This window comes from Marmota monax, unplaced genomic scaffold (assembly GCF_021218885.2).
Source record: "Marmota monax isolate L192 unplaced genomic scaffold, Marmota_monax_Labrador192_F-V1.1 WCK01_AAM20220418_F8-fsc00137, whole genome shotgun sequence".
In the NCBI taxonomy this organism is placed as follows: Eukaryota; Metazoa; Chordata; class Mammalia; order Rodentia; family Sciuridae; genus Marmota; species Marmota monax.
Window position 1 is genome coordinate 42719 of NW_026692854.1, and position 14184 is coordinate 56902.

General features: G+C 31.9%; 1 long non-coding RNA gene across 1 annotated transcript in view; it reads right to left on the bottom strand.

Annotated features, from left to right (window-relative positions):
• LOC131424369 (uncharacterized) overlaps positions 1-14184 on the bottom strand; it is a 94585-nt gene that overhangs the window by 40099 nt on the left and 40302 nt on the right. Inside the window, exons 2-3 of the long non-coding RNA XR_009227246.1 lie at positions 13346-13542; positions 6097-6212 (exon numbers count right to left, since the gene is read on the bottom strand). This is a non-coding gene — a long non-coding RNA (uncharacterized LOC131424369). The remainder of the gene's footprint in view (positions 1-6096; positions 6213-13345; positions 13543-14184) is intronic.

A 14184-nucleotide genomic window follows, 5' to 3' on the forward strand; every position in this document is an offset into this window, starting at 1 on the left:
TTAGAATTTTTGGTAGCCTCCAGTAATGAGCTTAGTTTTGCAAATAGCTGCTGTTTTTAATAACCCTTAATGAAAAAATATGGGTTATTAGTAAGATGCAGTCCTTAATTGTTCAAGAAAGTAGAAACCTATGCATATTTTTCAATCATAGCAATTAAAGAATGGATTTGTATTTGAGGATTAATTTAAACCAATATATAACGCTTGCCCAAAAGGTAGCCAACCACTTTGGGAATCACTGCTCTAAAGAGCCAAAAAATCTTTACTTAACAGCCTCTGTATGTGAGTCAAACTGCTGGTAGCAATTAAGGGTTCTCCTATGGAAAACTTCTCTTCTCTCTCTGCCCCCCATTTTGAAGTGCTCATTCTTCCTCCTCCTTCCTCTAGCATCCTGTGAAAACTTTTATAATTTGCGTATTGTGTGGATGAGTAATCTCTTCACATGTATTTTGCACACTATGAGGATCAGGTGATACACAGGTTTCAGAGTCTTTTTTAGCACCTGGCTAAAAAAAGACTTAAATGACACATAATTGAGACTTAAAATTTAAATTAGGGTTTATCACTCTGTTAGTCAAATTAAAGCCTGAAGTCAATTAAAACTGAACTATCACATGATCTACTATAAAATGCTTATCTCTTTTAAATTTATTCCTGTACATTCTTTATCTACTCTAGCCTGTCATGGTCTTCTCGGAGCTTAATTCTGACTAGGTTAAGAAAGGGGTAGTCAAAAAAGTCTATGTTCACATATAACCAGTCATTTTTCATGCCTATCTATTCTTAGCTTTTTTATTTAATTTCACTAAATCTTTATTTTGATCATCATATCTATTCTCAGCTTTATCACACACTTCATATTCAGTAATTTTGAAAGTTATTAACATTTCCCATTTTGAAAACCATGCTTTAAAATGCACCATATGCCACAGCAAATGCTCACTATTAAATTCTTAAAGCTCTTCTGGAAGAAATAAAAATTCCTTTGAACATAAGGGCAAAAGATTTTAAATACACCAGGGCCAAGTAGTTCCCCCACCAGGAAGAAATGGATCATTCTGCCATTGATGTCACACAGTCATGCTTCTGAGGCACTATGCACTTCTAATCAATGCTAAATGTGTTATCAAACAAAATGTCCAAAAGTCTTAAAAGTTAGAAAAAGAACCACTATTTTCTGGTTTCTATACCATATCTGTACCAGCTTCTGTTTTCTATACTATTTCCATAATCAAGACAAGAAGATGCCCAAAAGTATACATATATTAACAATCTGGACAGCAGTATGAACAAAACAGCAAATATCACCAAAGAAAAGGTAAGGAGAAAAGAAATGCCTACTTTATTCCATTTTACAAGTTGCTACTATTTTTAAAATACTCTGAAAATTTAAAAAACAGTTGTGTAGGTAAAATAGTAATAATTGAACTTTTAAAGGCATTGGCTATACCTCTTGTGATTAGTTTTAGCATATATCTTTTCTTCCATCATTTTTAAAAAACATCAATTCAAGTTCAAGTTTGTAAGTTGTGAAAATGAATGTGATTTGGAAAAATGTGTCTATGCAACTAGAGATGTGATCAAACTGTGATCATCAGGAAGGTCACTTTGGACTAAGAAGGTTAGGACTACAGACAAAGCTAGCACACTTTATGATAAAAAAAAGTCAGAGTAGCCCTCTGACCAATTATGCTGATGCCAAACAAGATGCTGCTCTGTGAATAGGTGGCAAAGTGCTTCAGAGCTTTTCCATCAGGGTAGTCAAATGTGGAACTTCACTCATGCACAGAAGATGTTTTTTGTTGTTGTTAAATTAGGACAACAATATTAATTGACCATAAAACAAACAAACAAACAAACAAAAACTAGGCCAAGAGCAGAGTTATTTTTAGATTACTTATTTCAGTTTTTCTTCTTAATGGGCTAGTATACAAAATAGAACAGAAAATGTACCACATGCTATAGCAAATGCTCAAATCCTTACAGCTCTTATGGAAATAGAAGATCTTTATCTTAAAATACAAGTTTTCCATTCAAATGAAATTAAACCCCAAAATATTCTGACATATTTATCAGTTAACTGAAAATAAAAATATCTACATATTATTATTAAAACACAACATTTTATAACTTTTTTTATAACTTTTTTTATAACTTGTTATAAAATGGGGGGTAACAAAAGAGTTAAAATGAGAATGAAGGCATTGGCTAACACTTGTAATTAAAAGTCAATATATAAAGAAAACAACATTTCTAATTCCACAGTGATGAATAGTTCTGAATTTCATAAAGGTACAATTTTTAGATGACTCATCTACTTGCTTTATCATAAAATCAATATAAACTCTCCCAAACGGTCTCAATATTATAAAGAGATAAATTTTCAAAATTTCCTTTTTGGGTGGGAGGGAAGGGGAAGGGGTAGGGGGAAGAAAAGATGGCGGAATTAGATGGGCATCATTACCCTAAGTACATGTAAAGACATGAATGGTGTGAATATACTTTGTATACAACCAGAGATATGAAATATTGTGCTTTATACATGTAATATGAATTGTAATGCATTCTTCTGTCATATATAACAAATTAGAACAAGAAATAAATTTTAAAAACAACTTCCTTTTTTGTTTCAACATGCAACATTCTAATTAAATGACTGTGATTATATTTCAGAAAACTAAATTATTATTTTTATTTGTACTACTAGAACAAATTATAAAGATGAGACAGAATGCATGACATTAAGGATGTATATACACACACAAAACATGATCTTGGAATAAAAAAATTGATTTATAAAAACAAAAATGTGCTTAAATAAATTAATATTGAAAAATACCATTATACAACAAAATATTCACTGTTTTTTGTGATGCCCTGCTTTTCCTGAAGGAAACAAAAATTGTGACAAATCCTTGGTGTCCAATTCACTAGGGCACAATTGGCAATTAAGGTGAGGAATACAGAGTGTTTATTTCCTCAAATTAAAAAAAAAAACACAAGCAAGTAAAATTTCAAAACTTTTGGTATTCTTTTGCACTTTATTAAATTCTAATATTGTATCACATGTTACATGTATAGGCGTATTTTTCCCCTGAGGACAAGGTAGACCAATATCATTAGCTACAGTTCATCATTCTATGTAACCTAGATTTAACAGATGAAAAGAAGCAATATGTAAAATATTTTTAACTTAGATACACATTTATACATAGAAATTAATTTTCAAATAATATTGATCTTCTGAGAAACTCTAATTTCCCAAGAAAAGTTTAACATAAAATCTCAACTTCTAAAATTCTGTGCAAAAGGTTAAATTAATTTTATGTTCTAACATTTGCAAATGCACTTTAGTATTCTGCATTGTTATAGAGTCCTAAACATACTTATTCTAAAATCAATCCTTTACAAATTAATTTGGTTTAACAGTGGGTAAGGACCATAATTTAGGTTGAATATTAGGCTAGATACAAAAATAGTTTCTTGAACTTTAAAGAAATCACAGAATCTTACAAGAAAAAAAAAAGCATTAAGAAAAGTAAGAAGTTAAAACACTGGCTGCTTTTAGGGGAAAATGTACTGGAACTTGAAAAAAAAGGAATGAACATATTTGTACACATTCAGAAATTCAACACCCTTTGTGCTAGACATGGGGCTTGCTTCTGAATAGAATTTCCTTTCTAAATGGTAATTAACACTTTTCAAGTCCACTTATTTTAATGGGACCAGGTCTAAAGGTAACAAACAAAAAAAAAAGAGGCTATATCATGAAAATTAGCATCACAGTGCTAAAATTTTATTAAACATTCAATTATGTTCATACCTAATTTTTCCTTTTTAGTCATGTAAAAAAAGTGTGGCAAGTTGGGGCTGGGGTTATGGCTCAGTGGCAGAGTGCATGCCTCACATGTGAGGTACTGGTTTAATCCTCAGCACCACATAAAAATGAATAAACAAAATAAAGATATTGCATCCATCTATAACTAAAACATATATTTTTTAAAAAGTGTGGCAAGTCTATGGAAAAAACTTAAAAGGAGCAAAATACACTGAAATTATTAGCAGTTTTATTTTTATCTTTCTCTAGTTTCTAAATTCACATTTAAATTACTTAGAACCTATCTTTACTATCTACTTCAGAATTTTACTGAAGATTACCTCTAAGTATGTATGATAGAATCCCAAGATTCTACAGTTAATGAACAGATATTCTGTAGGGCTAGATCAGACCTTGAAGAAAAATAATTTACAGAATTTGTATATTGACTTAAATTCATTCATTCCTCTCAGTTAAAATGAAGCCCTCCCCATGACACAATACCGTATAACAATACCATATAAGAATAGTTACTATCCTCACACAGTAACTACTTTTTAACCATAAGTTTTTTATGGTAGGATCACTAGCATATGCTCCCCATACCAATAAGCTAAAGAATATATATTACTTGTCAAACCTTTCTTCCACAGAGCACATATCTCCTCATAAATTATTTTTTCCAGACAAAAGGGAAGGGAATTACAATTCTTTGACTAAATTATTCAATATATTTTCCTAGCACTGAAGAAGAGGGAAGACATGAGTGTAAAAGTGTCTTTAAAATGTTGTTCCTTAGTGCTTCCTTTCTGTCGGAAAGATGTAAGAAAGATTCTAATTTTTCAACCTAACTTCCCTAGTGTGAATGTTTAAAGTGGTGGACAGCACACATAGGATAGTGTATTAATGACAACAGGGGAACTCTGTGAAGAGCTCACACCATAGAATAAAATGGTCTGGGCCATTTAGACAGAAAGGAGAAGATTGCAATTTCAGTAGAAACTGAAAATTAATTAGCCTTACTTATATATTAAAAAAGAAGAAGATCACTTTATATCAGAGCCAGAAAAATTGGCATCCCAAATTTACAATGTAGCCAAGTTAAGAGTAAAATTCCCACCTTAGTTTCTTACAGGCCTCTGTAGAGGTCCTCAGAAGAGAATCTTGATAGAAATTACCAAAGATATGGACTTAAAAGATGTGAAATCATTCCATCCAAAGCCATTAATGGAAGGCAGCAAAAGTACTAACAGGAGTCAAAATGATATCCAGGAAGGAGGAATCTTACATTTATTATATAAAACTGATTATAAAACATATTGCTCCAGGAAATATAATTTTATTGTAATGACTCGGTTATTAATCTAAAAGCATCATATTGAAAAGCAAATTGAGATCTACAACTTTTGATAAAACATAAAAGAAAATGCTGCAAAGCTAAAACAAAATCTTAAAATGAAATGGGGTGATATCTAGTTTTGCCACATCTAATAGCTTCAGAGAACTTCATAAAAAAACACTTGTACCTTCACTTGTAAATACCACAAACAAAATTAAAAACTAACTTTTAAGTTTCATGTTTCAAGTTTCCAAGGAGATACTGGTTCAGGCAGAGACAACATTTGACTTCTGAACATATCCACAAAGTCAGATTTTCCGCCTAAGAATATTCCTGGATCAGTTGTTCGTAACATAACTACCTAACCAAAGAGAGCAAGAAATGAGGAACATGATATATGAGCTTCAGGTAAAATGCATATTTCCCTTTACTTCCAGCTTGTCAGAATTTACAGGGTCAGATATGAAGATGCTCTTAGCAAAATGGGTTGCTCCATCCTAGAGTACCAACCAAGGCAGTCTAATTTTTAAGATGAAAAACATATAAAACAAAGCCAAGACACAAATAAAAACATCTCCACAGGAAAAAAAAGGGGGGGTTAAGCTGGAAAAAAGAAAGCCAAAATATCCATAGTTAAACTGAATTGTGGGCATCTATTCGTTAGCAGGTACTATGTGGGATGTTTGCAAATATTCTTTTTTGTTGTCATTGTTCTTGATAAACTTTTATTTTATGCATTTATTTATATGCAGTACTGAGGATCAAACCAGTGTCTCACACATGCTAGGCAAGTACTCTACCAAGGAGCTACAACTCCAGCCAATATTCTTTTTAAGTCATACAAAAATGCAGATATTTTCATCTATATTTTACTGATGAGAAAAGTAGGTTAAGAAATCAAATAAGGCACCCTAGGTCATGCAGCCAAGATGTGACTTACTCAGGATTCACTCTCCATCCATCAGGTGCCAAGCCTCTTTCCACACTGTCAAGTCCACATCTCCATTAACTAATATCGCTGCTTGGCTTCTACCTGTGGACCAACACTGCAAAGAACTGCAAAAGAAAAAGAATAAATTGTCTTTTCACCCCAGGCAGTTAATACCTAAGAGGCATTCAGAAGAGTCAGATGCCCAGTTCACCAGGAGCAGTGTGGTACATCAGAAAACCACTGGCTAGAAAGAGGAATAACTCACTTACTCTGGGTTTTGTATTTATTAGTCATAAATAACAATTTTATTATTTTCATTCTCTCTTTCATTATCTTATTCTAAAGAATCTAATTGTAATCCTTTATGTTATTTGGTCCCTACACATAAAATCAAAGATTTCTATTACCTGTAGAGACAGAAATTTTCTATTACCCGTAGAGACACAGGGCAAAACATGAGAATCAGCATTTTGTGTTTTCTCAAATTAGTCTTACAAATAGCAAAATTATCAGAGTGAATTTTTCACATATTTAAATTTTATTCAAGATATTTTCTCAATAGCATCATCTTTAACATTTTATAAAATTACCAAGTTAAAACATATTAGTGCTCTTTATTCCAATAAGTGCTTTTATTTTCTAGCAGTAACACATAATTCATTCAATCAATAGTATGTTTACCTTGGTGTGTCATACTTTACATAGATATTATTCATGGGTGAGTGGAACTGCTGCATCAAAGTACACACTAAGTTTCTGGATATGGTGGGATACACCTGTATTCCCAGCAGCTGGGAAGGCTGAGCAGGAGGATCCCAAGTTCGAAGCCAGCTTCAGCAAATTACCAAGGCCCTAAGTAACTTAGAAGGACCCTTACTAAATAACTAAATAAATAAATACACTCACAAAAAGGGCTGTGAATATGGCTCAGTGGTTAAGCACCCCTGGGTTCAATCTCTGGTACCAAAAAAGAAAAAAACATACTAAATTTACTTTGACTATTGAACATTGAAATTTAAGAACTATCAAAGTGACTAAGTTTTCTTGTTGGAAAATGTGATTAAAACAAGAATATGGTGTAGTTCTTTATGGAAAAAAGTCTACAAAATGTACATATTAATAGCTTTTCAATTAAATTTTTCTTAAATTTGAATCACATCTGCCATCAAACAGTATTTTCACCTCTACTTGTATTTCTTCATCCTCCATTAACATTTTTTCATAAAACTCAAAGAGAACTTCACTCTGAGGAAAACTGTAAGAGTTCAATAGCCATAAGTGGCTTAGCAGCCCTCATACCTGAGTAAATTAGTTCTTCTTCACTTTTTGTTATTTAGATCATACAAATATTGAAATTAATGTAATAAAACATCAGTCTTGTCTGTATTTCCTCAGACAGCCAAGTCCTGACTCATAAGTACTTCATTTCTTGTTGTCTTAACTATAAAAGAGAGTAGAACGTATTTTTCCTAAATCCTTTATTGAAAAATCTTTCTCTTCTGAAAGCCTTCTGACTATGACATTGGTAAAGTACTATGTATAAGATTATAAAAAGAACTTTCATTCAACAGAGCAGCAACCACCTGAGCCAATGAACCAAAACTTTAAAGATTCAGAAATAAAAAAATCATATATTTCAGAAACATTTCATATTTTCTGAAGTTATTTCAGAAATAAGACCAAAATTATAAAATAGAAGCACGTCCTCTGAGCCTTAAAATGATAATGGCATTCACATTTTAAAGACATTTTATTTAGTCAAAGAAAACTCAAAATGAATTCAAAGGGGAAAATATGGGCTGGGTATTATGGGTTAGTTAAAAATCAAAAATCACAAATTGCTTATTCAAGATATTGAATATGGCAACAGAAATGATTAAAAATGCAAGGGAAAAAAGAAATTATGTTCAATTTACAGCTCTCATAACAAAATATACTGTCAAAAAAAGAGAGAGATGTGTTTTGAAGAAGAAAAAGGGAGGAGTGTATGTGTGGGTGTCCCACAGTTGATTCCCTGGCTGGGGGTTGTGGCTTTGCCCATAGCAAAGAAGAAAGAACATCAGGGAAAATAACTGTACTCTCATTCTTAGTTTTTTCATCCATCTCCCCCATCTCCTCCAGCTAACACTGTGTAATCTACAAAGTATACATCAAACATAAGAACAGAAACATTCCCCCAGAAAGACTCTATAAAGTGGGTTTTGCTCTTTCAAAAAATATAAGAAATACCATAATCCATAAATGGATAAAACAAAAAACTACCTAAAGAGCCACTCTAAGTAAATACAGTTCAAAATACTTCTAACCCAAAGGCACACAATCAAACCAAGTAAAAGAGCCTTGCTGACTGGTTGAGAGAGAGCCCTGTTGTGCTCAGCTTTCAGATGTCCCTTTCCAGCCAGGTGATCACTCATCTCCTTGCACCTAGGCCATAAGAAATAATAATAGTCATAAATAATAATTTTATTATTTTCAATCTCTCTCATTGCCTTAATCTAAAGAATCTAATTGTAATCTCTGCTTTATGTAATTTGGTCCCTTCACATAAATTCAAAGATTTCTATTACCTATAGAGACAGAAATATTCTATTACCTGTAGAAACACAGGGCAAGACATGAGAATCAGCATTTTGTGTTTTCCCAAATTAGTCTTACAAATAGCAAAGTTATCAGAGTGAATTTTTCACTTACAGCAAGCAATAAAATGCTCTCAGGTGTGCTAAAGCTTTCTCTCATAATAAAATTGCTTCTGTACTCTGCATTTTGTGATGCTTCATTACTCTTCTACCTATCTAGGGATATTCCTGACTTGTATGCATGTGTGGGTGTGGTTCTGAGTTCTAACCCAGGATCTCATGCATACTAGGTAAGCGTCTTACCTCTAAGTCAGCCACAAAACCAGCCCTTGTACTATTTTTGCATGTATCTTTTTGAATACAAAGCCCTGGAATACAGAGACATTGTCTCCTTCTGGAACAAGGGCCAGTCCATTATAAAAGATGATATTTTCTAAATTGGAGGTTTCTCATTTTAGATCAACCCAAACTACTCTGCAGAGCCCCTGAGGGACTTGGGAGTCAAGGGAACAAAACTCAACATGAAGCTCATGCTATCTGCTGTACAGTGAGTAATAAGATCTTCTGCTTCTGACCCAGGGATCTTATGTCTTCTACAAACAGCAATAAAACAGTGACTGTCTAGTTTATTAGCTTGCAAGTACTATAAAATGCCAGGACTTTTACAATTCTTGAAAATATGTAACTCAGCTTAGTCATTTGTAAAATGGAAATAAAACCTCCTTATAAAAGTATTATGAGGATGGGCTGGGGTTGTGGCTCAGTGGATGAGTGCTTGCCTAGCACATGTGAGGCACTGGGTTCAATCCTCAGCAACACATAAACATAAAATAGAGATATTGTGTCCACCTACAACTAAAAAATAAATATTTTTAAAACAGCATTATGAGGATTAAATTAATTAATACATACAAAGTTACTTAGAAAAGTGCCTACATTAAAAATATCTGGTAAATGTTATTATAATGATGATTATGATAAGTTTCAAATATATATCACTAGCTAAAAAGTCACATCCAAAGGACTAATGACAAGCTAAGGAATCTACCTCTTCTAGGAATAGAACAGGCTCTATTCTTAAAAATGTTCTGTTCAATATTTTTTTAAAAGTTGAATAGACTCTAAAATGTATTAACAAAAATTATGGATGACAAAAATACTAACAGATAAAACAAGCAGAATTTATTAAAAGTTGACATGCTCAATAACTGACCTAAAAATACACAAATTTAACCAAGGTACAAATCTTATTTCAAAAATCAACTATTTTAATAGACATTGATTGCAACTTATATGAAATAAATTACAGTTCTATTAACAATGTAACATGCCTAAAAATTAATTTCCTACCACATATTGGTCAGCTCACATCTACTGTATGTTTTTAACTCCAAATACATCATTTTAAAGAGAAACTTCAGCAAATATTAATATTAAGGCAAATCAGATTATTTTTAGTATATAAAGAATAGAAAAATTGGACTTCTTTCAATTGAGACAAAATGTATTGGTAATAATAACTTTTCAAACATCTTTTAAAGGTAAAATATGTTATGCAAGTATATGGCATAAAATTTGGTTCACAGATTTCAATTAATTCCAACTCAATGTAAGAAAGAATGTTCTATTAATTTTTTTCCAATGTTGGATATTATTCCATTCTGTATATATACCATATTTTCTTTATCCAGTCATCTGTTGAAGGGCACCTAGGTTAGTTCCATAGCTTAGCTGTTTTGAACTGAGCTGCTGTAAACGTTGATATGGCTGCATCACTATAGTATGCTGATTTTATTTCCTTTGAATATATACTGAGGAGTGGGACAACTGGGTCAAATACTAGTTCCATTCATAGTTTTTTTGATTTCTCAAAAACAATGGTTGCACCAACTTGTAGTCCCACCAGCAATGTGTGAGTGTACACTTTTCCCCACATCCTAAGCAACATTTATTGTTCCTTGAATTCTTTTGTATTTTTATTTCATTAGTTATACATGACATTATATAGAATACATTTATGCACTTTGACATATCATACATAGATGGGGTATAATTTCTTATTTTTCTGATTGTACACGTTGTATAATCACAACAGTCATACAGTTATATATGTATAGAAGGTAATAATATCTGTTTCATTCTACTTCCTATCCCCATATTTCCTCCCCTTCTCTCCCTTCCCTCCCCTCTACCTAATCTCAAATGACTCTATTCTTCCATTATTGTGAATTAGCAACTGCATATAAGAGAAAACATTTAGCTTTTGGTTTTGTGATTGTCTTATTTTGCTTACCATGATATTCTCCAACTCCATTCATTTATAAGAAAATGCCATAATTTTATTCTTTCATACTTTTCATACTTCCACAATTTTCTCCAGTGAAGTTTACTACTTACTATATGAAAAAACAATGTAGTATAGAATTTTTTCAAAGTAAATGTTTGAAAAGACAGTGACCCATGTGTATTTTAAAATTAAACTGATAAAAATCCCTAATAAAACTGGACTTACTTCAAGCATAGTACATAAATTAAATGAAATTTTATTTCATCTTCTAGTTTTAATTTTATTTACTGAAAAGAGTAGTAGTATACACTCTATAATATTTGCAGCATTGCTACATGTGAGAAACACATTCATGAATCAGTAGTACATCTGAACATCATTTACAACATTGTTTCTCAGAAAAATGTGTTCCAACTATTAGACAACCCACTTGACATATAATCCTTTTTGACTTGGCAACTTTCTATATATGCCTATTTTAAAAATTATATAGGAGAAATACCTTTTAAGCTTTCATTACTTTGAACAGGATCACTGTTAAAGTATTTTCAGTCTTGTTAAAGGTAAATAAATTTTTAAAAAATTTGTGAACTGAGAAAGTAAATCAAGATTCTCACTTCATATTAATCATAAGAAATAACCACTATCTTTTGAGGTTTTCCTAATTAGGTTATGGCATAGCTACATTATTTAAAAAGAGAAGGTGAAAGCAAGCTCTAAAGGAGTTTAGCAAAAATTGTCAAATCAATAAAAATGTTTTTATCAAACTAAAACAAACATGGTAAGAAAAGTAAGTTGTCTAATCTATTAGTAATTATGTTTTCTATCTTCATATTATTAAAAATACAATAATTTTATGCCCTGTTCATTTATTGAAATGTTTAAATCATGAAAAGTCATAGAAAGTCATTTCTGGATGCTAATAATATTGATTATATAATCCATTTTAGTAATATTTAGATCATCTTGTAGATACAAACAAGTGGATAAAATCAAGTATTATATAAAATAATTTTATAAGTAATATGCACCATAAATCTACTAAATATTTGATATTTTGATAATATTCTTAGCGTAACTATGAACAGCAAGTGTTCTGCTGAATTTCAGAAGACTATTAGAAAGAATATTATCAGAGGATTCATGATTATAAGTAAATGTGGTTTCTCTGGTCAGAATATATAATACGTATTAGATTCATAAATTTCTGCTAAAATAAGATTTTTTTTTATTATCCAAAAATTCTCACATTTTCAGACTTATTTTTGAATTTAAAAAAATCTTTGTATTATTTCTATGATCCTTTATCCATTATGTGGTTCATTCATCTTCTATAACAATTCTCTTTTCTATCTCCTCACTAAATTCTGTGATTTGGGATGAAAGACAAGGATGTTTGAATTATTATTAAAAGAAAGAAATGCATAATATTTTAACTCATTGCATAAAAGTCATTGAGACTTGTATTTTTTTCAAATAAGTAGGTCATTAAGGAACATAAATCATAAAGTATCTTTGCAAGAAACAAATGGATATATGTTAAGCAAAAATCCATGTTCATTATTCTATGAACCCATATGCAATCAAGTTCAGGTAATCTATTTTTAGATAAAAGATGTGAAAACTTATATTTGGAATAATAACTTTAGGGAAAGGACACTCAAAAAATAAACCACCAAAGGAAATTTGCCCTTTGAAATATAGTTAGTAGGATGAGTTCTACCTTGAAGATTTTCTCAGGGAAATGTAGTGAGCAAATGTAAGACTTTCAAAGAAAAGAAAAGCTCATACAGTTCTTTGTGAGAATTAGACAAACTGAGGTCATAAAATAGAGACCCTTTTGTTTCCTGAGTTCAATTCAATTATGTTCATTTGGGCAAATATTTATTGAGTCCATGTTATTTGTCTGTCAATATTTAATATCTTAAAATCATAATTTTGGGGTTGGATGGGGTCTTAGCAGTCAAGTAATTCAATATTCTTCCCAAGTAAGGATTAGTATGGATTTTTATTATCAAGTGATATATCTTGAGTCTTCTCATTAACAGTAGTCAGGAACCAGAGTCTGGTTATGGCTGGCTACCCACACTCCATAATTTTTGCCTTTCAAAGTGAATGTCCTTAGAGTTTTTCTTGATGGCATGCTGAGCAGTTTACCTCTAGAAATGCATTAGCCTAACTGGATAGCCTTACTTCTTGAGAGATTGCTTTTCCTGCTTCAACTTCCCCAAGCAAACCTGAACTCTCCCTTGTCTACTGTTACTTCTTCCCAAATATTTACCATGGAGCTATCTCTCAATCCTTCCAGAACAGGGTCTGGATGACTTCTCTTAGATAACTGAGCTTTCCCATCACCTGCTCATTATTGTCTATGGATAAAGCAGGGGATTCTTACCTTACTCTGCCTATCTGAAGACATTCCTTAGTTCTACCATAAGGTCATCAAGGACATGATGCTTTAGATGGATCCATCCACTGTAGAGTGCTAACAGCTGGGAAAGAATATTCCTAATGAGTACACTTCTCCAAGCAGGCATGTTGGTCTTGTGTGCTTCTGCAGCAGAACCTCTGAAAAGGCATCCTTAGAACATCCTGGAATGCAGAGATGTAGATGCTTAAGTCTCCTTTGCAGTAGATCTTTAAGTTCCTATTGTGCTTGCCCTATAAGCAATGCCAGCTTCTTGGGCACTCACCAGAAAGAGGAGATAATCTTGAAATCAACATAAAGAATCATCAGGTACATTTATGTTGCGTACACAATTTGGTCTTTAAACATAAAATGAGGTCTAAAAGGCTTGTAGAAAATGAATCTGTGTTGCGATTTGGTGAAGCAGGCTCAGTTAAAAGAATTTTATTACAACATATCTTTACCATTTGTAGGCATTAATAAAGCAGGGGTCACCATTACTTTGCCAACAATAGGCATAGATTTCTAAAATATAATCAGAAAATTAAATAAGAAGAAGGAAGATTAAAATATTAGCTAGAAATGTCATCTATTAATTATTTGAATAATGATAGTAGAGACAAAAGCAAATTTGCAATGAAAAACTGGTTCATTTCATTTATACAGATTTGTGATTACTCTATAATTCATAAAAAAAGATTTAATGAGAGAATTATTAATACAAATGGATATTTGGGGTTTGCAATTGTGGCTCAGTGGTAGAGCGCTTGCCTAACATGTGTGATGTACTGGGTTCAATCCTCAGCACCACATAAAAATAGATAAAT